Below are 11,507 nucleotides of genomic sequence, written 5' to 3'. Positions count from 1 at the left end.
ACTTTGCCGCCATCTCACACAAAATACTTTGTTCACACAATTCCAATAGCCCCCTTTGAACATATATTTTGTTGCTTGCCTTCACAAGATGAGTTAAATAGCCCAACAATCTTTTCAAACTTCTCTTTGTCCAAGGGTTTTGTCAGAAGGTCAGCCAACATGTCTTCTGTGCGCAGGCAGTCCACGGCGATGTTCTGTCGCTCTATGTAGTCCTGAATAAAATGGTGCCTTATATCACTATGCTTTGTCCAAGCACTAGTACATCATTTTTAGCTAGGTTAATGACTCCATTATTGTCACAGAAGATCGTTATAGGCTCCACCATTAAACTGGGTTCTATTTCACATATTAATGTTCTTAGCCACAATGCTTCCTGTGTCGTTTAAGATGGCGCCATATACTTGACCTCTACGGTACTCAATGCAACAGTTTTTTTTGCTTTTGACAGGACCATGAAATGAGGCACCACATTAATTTATAGCAGCAGCCAATAGTGGTGTGCCTATGACCCAGTTCACTCCCCCAGTCTGCATCACTGTAGACTTTTAGTTTTGCATTACCTTCTCTATGGTATCTCAATTCGTGGTTTGAAGTTCCTCTTAGACATCGGAATATCCTTTTCACAGCTTTCAGTGCTTTTCCATTGGGTCCCTGCAATATCTGCTCACTGCATTGGTGGCAAAAGCAATGTCAGGTCGTGATGTTTGAGACAAATATTACAGACTCCCTACTGCTTCTAAATATGGACCATTCTTATCACATTCCACATCTGTCTCATTTATATTTAACTTCACTCCTACTGCCATTGGAGCAGTTATGGGTTTACAATCACTCATGCCAAATTTCTTTAAATTTTTCCTATATATGATGATTGATTTCTGCTCAGTTCTTGTCTCTCTCCATCCTTAGTGATCTGTATACCTAAATAACGTTTAACTTTTCCCAAATCATGCACCTTAAACTTGTTTTGCAGCTGTTTCTCAAAAATTCTCATTTGGCTTTCGTTTTCAGTCGGGATAAAGAAATCGTCCACCCATATCGCCATTATTATTATACCTTCTCTTCGCCTTTTATAATATGTACTGGGATCCGCTTTAGATTGCTTCATATTCATATTTATTAGAGTTTTATGTAGACATCGATTTAACAGTGTCCACTCTGTTGAAGCTCATAAATACTTTTCCCTTTCCGATCTGGTTTTCATGACTTCTCTTGGTGGAATGACATATACCTCCCCTCCAATTTCCCATTTAAATATGCTGTTTTTACATACATATGATGAACTCTTAAATTTTGTTTTGCTGCCAAGGCTAAAAGATATCTCATACTTGACTACACGTGAAAAGGTTTCTTTGTAATCTAATCCCTTGTTTTTGCGAATATCCTTTTATTACAAGTCATGCTTTATGTCTTGGTGGTGAATTCTCAAGGACTCTTCAAACTGAATACCCATCCTGCCTGTAGAGGTTTCTTATCTGCTGACTTATTTACCCACTCAAAGGTTTCATTCTGAGATAAAGATTCTAATTCCCTCTCCATAGTTTCTTTCCATTCTTGACAGTTCGGGCCACTCATTGCTGGCTCATAATTAAAAGACTGGGCTGCATACATCTCGAAATCAGGATATTCTTTCGGTTTTGGTACACGCCTTACATTATTCTCTTCATTTCGTCCTCAAACTCATTGTCGTCAGAAATAGTCTCCATTTGCCTTTGACTATCCTCTTCCCGTTCTTCACTTTCTCTTTCTTCACATAAGGTTTCACTCTCAGAACTAGGTGCAATTAACGTAGTAGCCTTGTCCTCTTGAGAGTCCTTTCTATTTTCAAAGAATACTACATCTCTGCATGTAACTATCCTTTTATCCAATGGATCCATTAATCGGTAGCCCTTTGTACTCTCACAATAGGCTACAAAAATATGCTTTCTAGCTTTTGGGTCCCATTTTCCTCTCAGCTGTTTTGTAGTGTGCGTCATTGCATCACACCCAAAAACCCTTATATTGCTTAGGTCAGGTTTCCTTCCTAGTCATATCTCATAGGTGGTTCTATTCCTTTTAATGCTTTTGTAGATGATCTATTGATCAAATATACAGTCATTGATACCGCCTCTGCCAAAAAATCTTTTGATAATCCAGCATCAGTTATCATGCTACTTGCTCTTTCGACAATGGTCCTATTAGCTCTATCAGCAACGCCATTTTGAGATGGACTGTACCTTATGGAAGTTTGATGCATGATTCCCATTTTTTCCAGAAGTGTCTTCAATTTCTGGTTAATATATTCTCTCCCATTGTCAGACCTGATGATCTTAATCTTCTTTCCCGTTCACCTTTCGACCATATGACGATATTCTTCAAAAATGTCACTCACTTGGTCTTTCGAACTAAGAAAATAAACATGAGTCTATTGTGCACAATCATCAATAAACGTAAGAAAATAATACCTCCCACCTATGGATTCACACTCCATCAGGCCACATACATCTGTATGGATTAACTGTAAGACCGCTGTAGATTTACTTTTACTAGTCTTAAAAGGTAGCCTCGCTTGTTTTCCTTTTAAGCATACCCCACAAGGGTCCTTGGATACATTATAATCCTGTATTCCCTTTACTATATCCCTTATTAAAGACATACTATTTCTGTTTAGGTGTCCAAGTCTGAGGTGCATAAAAAAACCTTCTGCTGAATATACTGAATCACTAACATTTCTGTATTTACTGTCAATGTCATCCAACTTAAAAATACCCCTTTCGTTACTTGCTGTAGTTATAACTTCACCTTTTCCGTTTATTACTCTTCCTCTGTGCATGTCAAAGATGATTGTATTTCCCTCCTTGACAATTTCCCCTACAGACAGTAGGTTAGTCGCAACATTTTTTTACATAATGAACATCATGTGCTGCAACCACATCAGGTTCACCATTTACACTTACATGAAGGTCTAGTTTTCCAGCCAAATGACATTGAAGCTTACTGCAACCAACAGTAGATATTCCCATATGTGTCTTATCTTTAACATCATCAGGAAGATATTTGTCTTTAACAATACGCACAGATGCACCTGAGTCAAAAATTTATTCCAGTTGACGATTACCCACATCTCCAGAAGAATAGAAACGTTAGCGTGCCTTACCTTTATTATTAGTCCCTCTCTCTAGGCTATCATCAACATATCTCTTTTGCTGCGTGTCTCACCTTGGGTGTACTCTTTCTCTGCACTGAGATGCAATATGCCCCTTCTTCTGACATCCATAGCACCTCACTGAATCCTTCCCTCTCTCTCTCTCTCTCTCTTTTTTCCAATACGTGACAGCTTGAAGTACTCTCTGCATCACGTAGGATTGCACTTTAAATTGTCGCCCCTGATCGGTATACCTGAGCTTTCCAGCCCCATAATCATAGGCGCTTACCTTTCAGGCAGTCCTGCCAACACTAGTGTCCTATGCATTCATCAGCGATCGCAAACCCAGTGTTTCTCAGTCGGTTCGACGTGGCTATTATTTTGTTGACGTATTCGTCTATACTCTTGCATTTGTCCAGCTGAGTGGTAATTAGCTCGCGTAGTAATCCTACCTTCCTTGTAAGACCTCCATCCTCAAATGCACTAAGTAATTTGTCCCAGAGGTCTTTCGCTGTCGCAGCTTTTTCAACTTGAACATAATTCACTGGGTCACCTAGTAATATCAATTTTGATTTTGCTTTCCTATCCTTACTTGAATAATTCTGATCTGTGGATTTCATTATCCCATCCACCACATCCAATAGGTCGTCCAAACGTAAATACTCTTTTACTGCAAATTTCCGGGCTGTATAGTTTTCGTGATCCATAACTCTTTCAATCTGCGGAATTTGTGCCGCGCTCATTTTAATGGTAACTTTGATCTTTCTTGACGTATAGAATAATACCGAAGAATCATACAAAAGAGTTGCGTTCGTCTTGTACGGATACTTCGCGCAAGTGCACTACTTGGAACTTTTCCAAAACTTTCTCACTATCATATTATGTATACACTTATTTCAAATGCATCACCAGGCCCATAACCTGTTAGAGTCGACACGCTGAATAAGAGTGAGTAAAAGACGTTTAGTGCCAGTAACTATATATGCACTTCCAGCTAAAATACATCGAACATAATAACCAAGGAACATCACATTTTACACATAAAATTCAGAGCGCACAATAGCACCAGAGAGGTCTTTATATTCCACATGATGGTTTTTGCCGCCGTCTCACATGAAATATGTTGTTCACATAGGTCCAACAACTACGTCCCATAAATCATCCAAGTGTAAGTATGCTTCCTCATCAAATTTCCATGTAGCGTAGTTCTCGTGACCTACAAGTGTCTCTATTTGCGGTATTTGTGCTGCATTCATTTTCACAATTAATTTTACTGGTAGTAAAGACAATATTAAACTACGTCGCAATCAGCTCGTTTCACTATACGCTTCCGGGACTATTCCGACTATATTTCCTTCTTTATATCAGAATACTTATTGCAACACATTCGTTGGTGCCTGGGCCCTTAAACTCTTGGGACTATCGCAGCAAAATAAGTAATTCTAAATATGGAAAATCCAGGAGTAAGGCAAGCTATATTTTAACATCCATTACATAGAACAGCATATTTACAATCGGTAACTGAGGCAATGTACAGAGTATACAGGGCACTCGTAGAGGTCTGTTACACTCAGTGTACTACACTTTGCCGTATACACACTCACACACGAAATTACTGTCCATGTATTCCCAACAAATTAACACTTACGTTCACATCATGTAATAACATTTCACAGGGTGTTTCAAATGGTAGCATTCACTCAGGCCATCAACATCTGTTACGTCATTTCATGTAACATCATGTCACCATCAAGGCTTCTCGGGAAAAAAACGTTTTACCGGTGACATTGGTGGGAGGGGAGAACTGTGCCATCGTCTGCTGTTATAGTTGGCTACTATACATCATGCTCTTTTATCTTCTTAATTTTTATTTTATTATTTTGCCTTGTTTTCAAGACAAACTGCAATTGTTCCTTGGCGGCTCTGATGTTTTCTCCATTGAGCTTTCTTTCATAATTGAGGACAGACATCTGAAAGTGAAAAATGAATTATATTTTACAATAACAGACGTAATGAATGCACTTTGTATAAAGAAGAATTTGCTATGAAGGAAAAGGAATGTAGTGAATAAGGTAAAGAGGCTCTGTGTATTCCCTTATAAAGATCGGTTGATGTGTTAGTGTGTATATGTTTTCGCTAGAAAATAAATTTCGGTGTTATAAAATGACGTTTCAGTTCCAGAATGACATTTTCACTCTGCAGCAGAGTGTGCGCTGATATGAAACTTCCTGGCAGATTAAAACTGCGTGCCAGACCGAGACTCGAACTCAGGATCTTTGCCTTTAGCAGGCAAGTGCTCTACCAATTTTTTTTTAGGAGAAACAAAAACCTTTATTATTCACAATATAAACATAGTACGTCTTTACACATTATAACTGTTCTGCAAGGAACCTCGTTGCCATCCTACCATGCAGCGTGAAATAACAAAGTCAAAGTGGGGCCACCTCCGGTACCCTAAAGAATAGTATTTATAGATATGAAAACAAAATTTGAAGTACATCCCATTGCCAACTGTGCAAGTATTAGTTTTTCCTACGTCGCATACTCGCATAGTTGTCCTTAGCTAATCACTTTACTTGGTCAGTTTCACAACGACAGCACTGCCGCTCATCTTTGTGCACCCGGCACACCCCAAGTATATGGTGGGTCTACAAAAACCGTTACTAGGAAATTGGCATATCAACCCTTCTACTTTTGTAGCCATAAGAGTTTTGTGTGTCCATCTCGCAAGTATTGCCAGTAATCCAGAACGCTCATTACGTTCATATGTGTGTCTCTGTAGATGTAATGGACAGTCGTACCTGTGATCGACGCCACTGCATTCGTCTTATGATGCGGAAAATACGTTTTCTCTGGAAAAAATACTATGTCAGAAGAGACTGTTGCATAGATAATGCGTCGCATGAACGCTATTGTCTTCCTTGCGATAGTCCAGTCAGCCAATGCCTCTCCGCAGACCAGCCGATGGTCGTCCGTACCCAGCACGCCGCATTGCTGACATATGAGTGAATCCGCCACATGTATTGCGTACGTTTTATCATTCGTAGGGTATTTTCGGTTCACTGCAATGTACCATGTTGATCTGACTGTTGTAGGTAGGTGGGGGTGGTGTACAGTGCGCCACGCCACGTGCCAAGTAACGGCTGGATGTTTCCATTCCACCTTATTCCGGGAGATCTTTCGAAGAAGCAGATGGTACACGTCCTTCGATGTCGACTGTTGGGACGTCGGTAAATGCTCTCAAACGTAACTGTGTTCCACGGAGACGTGCGCACATACATTAACGGGGGCGATATATGGACGACACTGACTGGAGGAAGATGCGATGTTGGTACTAGTTCTTCGATGATCGTCCCCATAAGCGAGTGATTCTTGTTGCGCCACCGTCTGAGCATAGTATTAATACACATGGCACGCGCCTTCTCGTGCACTTTCACTAAACCAACGCCCCCCTCTCGCGCTGGGAGGGTAAGTGTGTTGTACTGTACCTTAAAGAGCTGTCCCAGGCTTACATAGTACCTAAAAGACGCCTGAATCCTCATAGCCGTTGTGCGCGTCAAGGGGACAAGGTGTGTCAGGTGACACATCATGGGCGCGAGATAAAGGTTGACGAGTAGCACTCGCTGCAGCATATCCATCGACCAGGGGCGTTTAGTCATACTGCCGTGCGGACTCTGAGTAACAGCCTTCGGTAGTTGTCTGCAGCTGTGATACGGCTGTTGCATGGCGCCAGATCAGCGATGGTGATCAACGGATGGAGAACTGAGTATTTTAAGATCTTAAGATCAGTCAGCCAGGGTTGCCCTCGATCCTCCTATATGCAATCGCCTCAGAACCATGCCTCGCAGGCCTTCACCGCCGCCTTACCAGAAACTCCTTACGGCATCTACATTCAAATGCAGAGCATACGTGGAAGACATTGTGTTCCTCATACGGAATGGGGAGACTCAATCAGCACTGGATTGGCTACAGATGTATGGGATGGCAGCTGGCAGTGAGGTCAGATTCCGAAAATCACAATTCATGCATGTGGGACAGAAGGACCCTTACCTGTGGTGCAAACCCTCCGCTGTTTGGGTATGCCTGCGAGGCACGGTTCTAAGGCGATTGCATATAGGAGAATCGAGGGCAACCCTGGCTGATTGATCTTCAGATCTTAAAATACTCAGTTATCCCTCTGTTGTTCACCATCGCTGATCTGGCGCCGTGCAACAGCCGCATCACAGCAATGGTCAACAATGGCGAGACACCCATCCTGTTCATCACCGCCGCGAGGTACACACGATTCACGCGATCAAAAGCAAGGGCGACGACGTCAAGATAGTCTCCCAAGGTTGTGTGGATATTACTGATGCCGCCAAGACAAGTCTGATCGGCATGTATTCGATTCTCCAGCGACGTTTTGATACGACTGCCCAGTATGCGCATGAAGATCTTATGGTCACTATTAAGGAGGGTCAAAGGGCGATAATCACAAGGCCGTTTTCCACCACAGGGCTTGGGTATTGGTATCATGAGCCCTTCCATGAATTTAATGTGAACCGGTACATCTTCCCATCTGGACCTGGGGACTTGTTGCAGGCACCTCGTGCAATCGCTTCCTCCAGCTCTTCACACGTAATTTCAGATAACCTGTCCGCTTCCGCATTCACACTTGTCGCGTCTGGGATCTCTTCCAGGACGTTCCCCAGCTCCCTCTGACCCTCCCCTTTGCTCACATAGAATCTACTAAAATGAGCCGTGAACGCCTGTGCTACGCCCGCCCCTTTGTGTTGTAAAACAATGGCCATCGCCGAATCGATCTCATATATTAACGTCCTTCATCTTCTTCGTCTTTCCTTTATCACATAATCCATCAAGGGAACCTCGTTGGGTAGGCAATTCTGCGATCTCGCGTGTATCATCGTACCCGCAATCCTCAGCGTCGCAAGTTGTACCAGCTTCGCCTTGACTTGACGGACGGACGTCTGGCGTTCTGGTGTAGGTAGTTGAGCTAACAGTTCCCGAAGAGCCATAAGGTAAAACTCAGTGGTCGTGCGCTGCCATTGAGAAACCTCCTCCCCATAACCTATAAGGCAGCCATGCCACGAGTCCTCCACCATGCGTCGGCATTCTGCAACACGCAGGTGAGAGACGTTCATCTTCCAATTACCTCTCCGTCTCCATACCTGCTGTCTAGCAAGGTTAACCGTACAAATATACGCCTCGTGGTCTGTAAACGCTGTCGGCCATATTTCTGTGTTCAACATCGACATTGCAGACGCCCTTGAAACATAGATCCGATCCAAACGGCTCGTGGAGTGGCTAGTAAAAAATGTATATCCTGGTTGGTTGCGATACTTCAGGTCCCATGTATCGACTAATTCCATCCCGTTGACCAGCTCCCTAAGTTCTTGGCTAGGAGTATAGTTAGGATGTTGGTCCTTTCTGTCGAGTAGACAATTAAAATCTCCTTCGAGTATGCAAACATCGTATCGTCCCTGGAACAACGGTGTAACCTCATGGGCGTAAAAATCTGCTCTGACCCTTCTCTTATCCGAGCCTGACGGTGCGTATATATTGATCAAATGTATTCCACCTATGGTCATGGCTGTATGATGGGCAGAAGGCAAATACTCTACTTCATCTGCACATATCCGTTCCTTTAATACTATCACTATCCGCCTCCGGTAGCTGAGTGGTCAGTGCAAATGGCAACCCTAAGGACCTCTTGGGACACCAGAAAACAAATAGATGCGGAAAATTAGCATTACATGTCGAAGTTTTTGATGCACATGAACTATTATTACTTTCTGGAACAACAGCTCACAAAATACAGAAAACTCTTTCTACATAACAACTGGTGTATCACTGAGTGGAATAATCATATACGCACAAAGAATAACTCCAACACTGAAAATTTTAAATGAGTAATTTGTTGCCTGGTCACAACATTCACTCACTGGATTATTTCAAACGTAAAAATTTCAGTAAAATACACAATGTACAGACAGCTGCTGTGACAACAGCTTTCAACAACAAAGGAAAACAAGTGTAACATAAAATAAATTTATTCACCATTTGGATTTGCAGCTCCTTGTGTTTACCATGTCTGCAATTAAAATTTTTGAATGTAGGGTCCGCCAGTTATGCAAAACACTGTTTTTTCCAAGCTCCCATATATATTTCAGCACCTTTGTGCCATCATCAGTGGGGTTCTGTTTTATTTAATGTGTAATTTGAACATTTTTACCAAATGATTACAAATTACTTGAATATTTAGTTCAAACAACAATTTGTTTCTTTTAGTTAATACCTTTGAACTCGGTTTGCATGGTTTTTCAGGACCACTTGTGTTTTATTTATTGCAGGTAGTTTGTCATCTGAAAGCAAATGATGTTGATGAGGAATGTGTTTGGGAGTTAACCTATCATTTTATGCTTTAAACATAATTTTGTTTGTCACGATATTTCGTGCCTATATTCGTTTTTATTTACATTTTTATGTGGTAAGTCCTTTTCTCTCAGCATCATGATGAGATGTTATGAACCACACGTAAATATAACACATGTTTTCACAAATATGGTCATGAAAACACTTTGCGCTTCACCAAAACACTCTGTAATTGTGGTGGTTGTGTGACCCAGCCCAGTCAGTGTTCACTGAAAGGTATTAGCTAAAAGAAAAAAAAAATGTTGTTTGAACTAAATCTTCCCGTAATTTTGTAATCATTTACTAAAAATGTTCACATTACAGATTAAATAAAACAGAAACCCACTGATGATGGCACAGAGATGCTGAAACATGTTTTGGAACATGGAAAAAACCGTTTTGCATAACTGGCGGACCTTACATCCAATAAAACAAATTTGTATCGTGAGTCTTATTTCTACTACCTACAGGCACACTTAACTGAAGTAACATTACTGTGAGACATTCTTCCGCAATAAGGATAGAAGCAATGAATTAAAATTTGTGCCACAGACAGGTTTTTAACTCAGGTGTCCTGCTTGCCACATAGATGAACCATTACACTAATGTAACTACAGATGAATAGCACATCTGTCTAGTAAGCAGGGGACCTGGGTTCAATTCCTGCCTATGGCAATAATTTAATTCATTCTTTTATCTTTATCCTTATTGAAGAGAAAGTTGAGCATTGTATGTCTGTGGGCTAATACAATTCCATTAAATTCTTCTGCAAATACCAATATTTATGGAAATGATTAGAACTATAAAAATATTTAGCTTCTTGTTTATACTTTACGCCTATTAAATTACTGTTAGCTTGTAAAGTGAGTATATGATTCCAGAACATTGATGCTGCAAAAGTAAATCATTCAAGACCTCTAGATTATCTGTAGTACATATATGTTATATGAAAATTAACTTGGAGTCTATGAATTAAAGTACTGTACCTTTTGTAAATGTTTTTGGTGGGGAAGAAAATCTTATGTCACAGAATCTTCTCTAAGAAAAATTGTTGAAAGCGACGTTCAGTTCATTTTCTTCTCGAAAATGCTGGGTACTTTTAGTGCACAGTTTAGACGCTCACGATTTCTTTCTCCTCGCGGCATACTCCTAAAGAGCCTTCTGGCCTTCACCTTTTGGAAAACTATAATACTTGTGACACCAGGGCCTCTCAGTTTATTTTATACCTCCATGGTTCCGGTACTGTAATCCTACTTTCGTGTCACTATTGGTATCTCACAAACTCACTTGTACCATTTGGCGCTAGGCTAAGCGAATTGACGTGACGTGACAGCCAGTGTGAATACACCTTGCAGTAGTAATGATGTAATGGTCCATTGATGTTTTAGTGTGAATCAGCCGTTAAATGCTTTAAATGAAGCGAAACGTTTGTGGTCTGAATAAATACTTTTATTAGAATCGCAGAAGAGGAAATATATCCCATATTACTTGTGAAACTGCGGTTGTAGAAAAGAGGCCACAAAAACAAAAAAGACAACGTGTCAGCATTTCATTTCCACTTGAAGGCAAATTCACACTAGCTGTCACGTCACAACATTCCACAATGTATATCAAATGGTACTATTCAACAGGCCGTCACGTCACGTCATGTCATGGTTTCTCGGGAAGTAAGTTTTAGCGGTCTTGTTGTCTTCTAACATCAAAAGTTAACTTATGTTCACCACGCCTATTTATTTTATGGTAGTGGATCTTGTACATATGTGTTTTCTTAATATTAATTTTACTATTAAGTTTCTTTTCGTGGCAAGTTGCAAATGTTCCATGACGATCTGGATATTTTTCCCATCAAATGTTCTTCCACAAGCTAGGTCAGATATCAGAAAGAGAAAAAGTATGTATGTTTGACAATTACAGAACACAGCTGATGCCCCACACTAAATGTAAAAATAACATAAGTTGAAGCAGTTCGAAT

At 40.8% G+C, this 11,507-nt stretch overlaps 1 long non-coding RNA gene across 1 annotated transcript; it reads right to left on the bottom strand.

Annotated features, from left to right (window-relative positions):
* Positions 1–4,580: 4,580 nt before the first annotated feature.
* On the bottom strand, positions 4,581–11,249 carry LOC124799282. Its single transcript, XR_007017004.1, has 2 exons — positions 10,522–11,249; positions 4,581–5,094 (listed from the first exon to the last, which is right to left on the bottom strand). It is a non-coding gene; the product is annotated as an uncharacterized LOC124799282 (long non-coding RNA).
* Between the last annotated feature and the right edge of the window lie 258 nt (positions 11,250–11,507).

The sequence above is a fragment of the Schistocerca piceifrons genome, chromosome 5, assembly GCF_021461385.2.
Source record: "Schistocerca piceifrons isolate TAMUIC-IGC-003096 chromosome 5, iqSchPice1.1, whole genome shotgun sequence".
Classification (NCBI taxonomy): Eukaryota; Metazoa; Arthropoda; class Insecta; order Orthoptera; family Acrididae; genus Schistocerca; species Schistocerca piceifrons.
The sequence above is the reverse complement of the archived record's forward strand: the minus strand, read 5'-3'. Positions and strand labels throughout refer to the sequence as shown.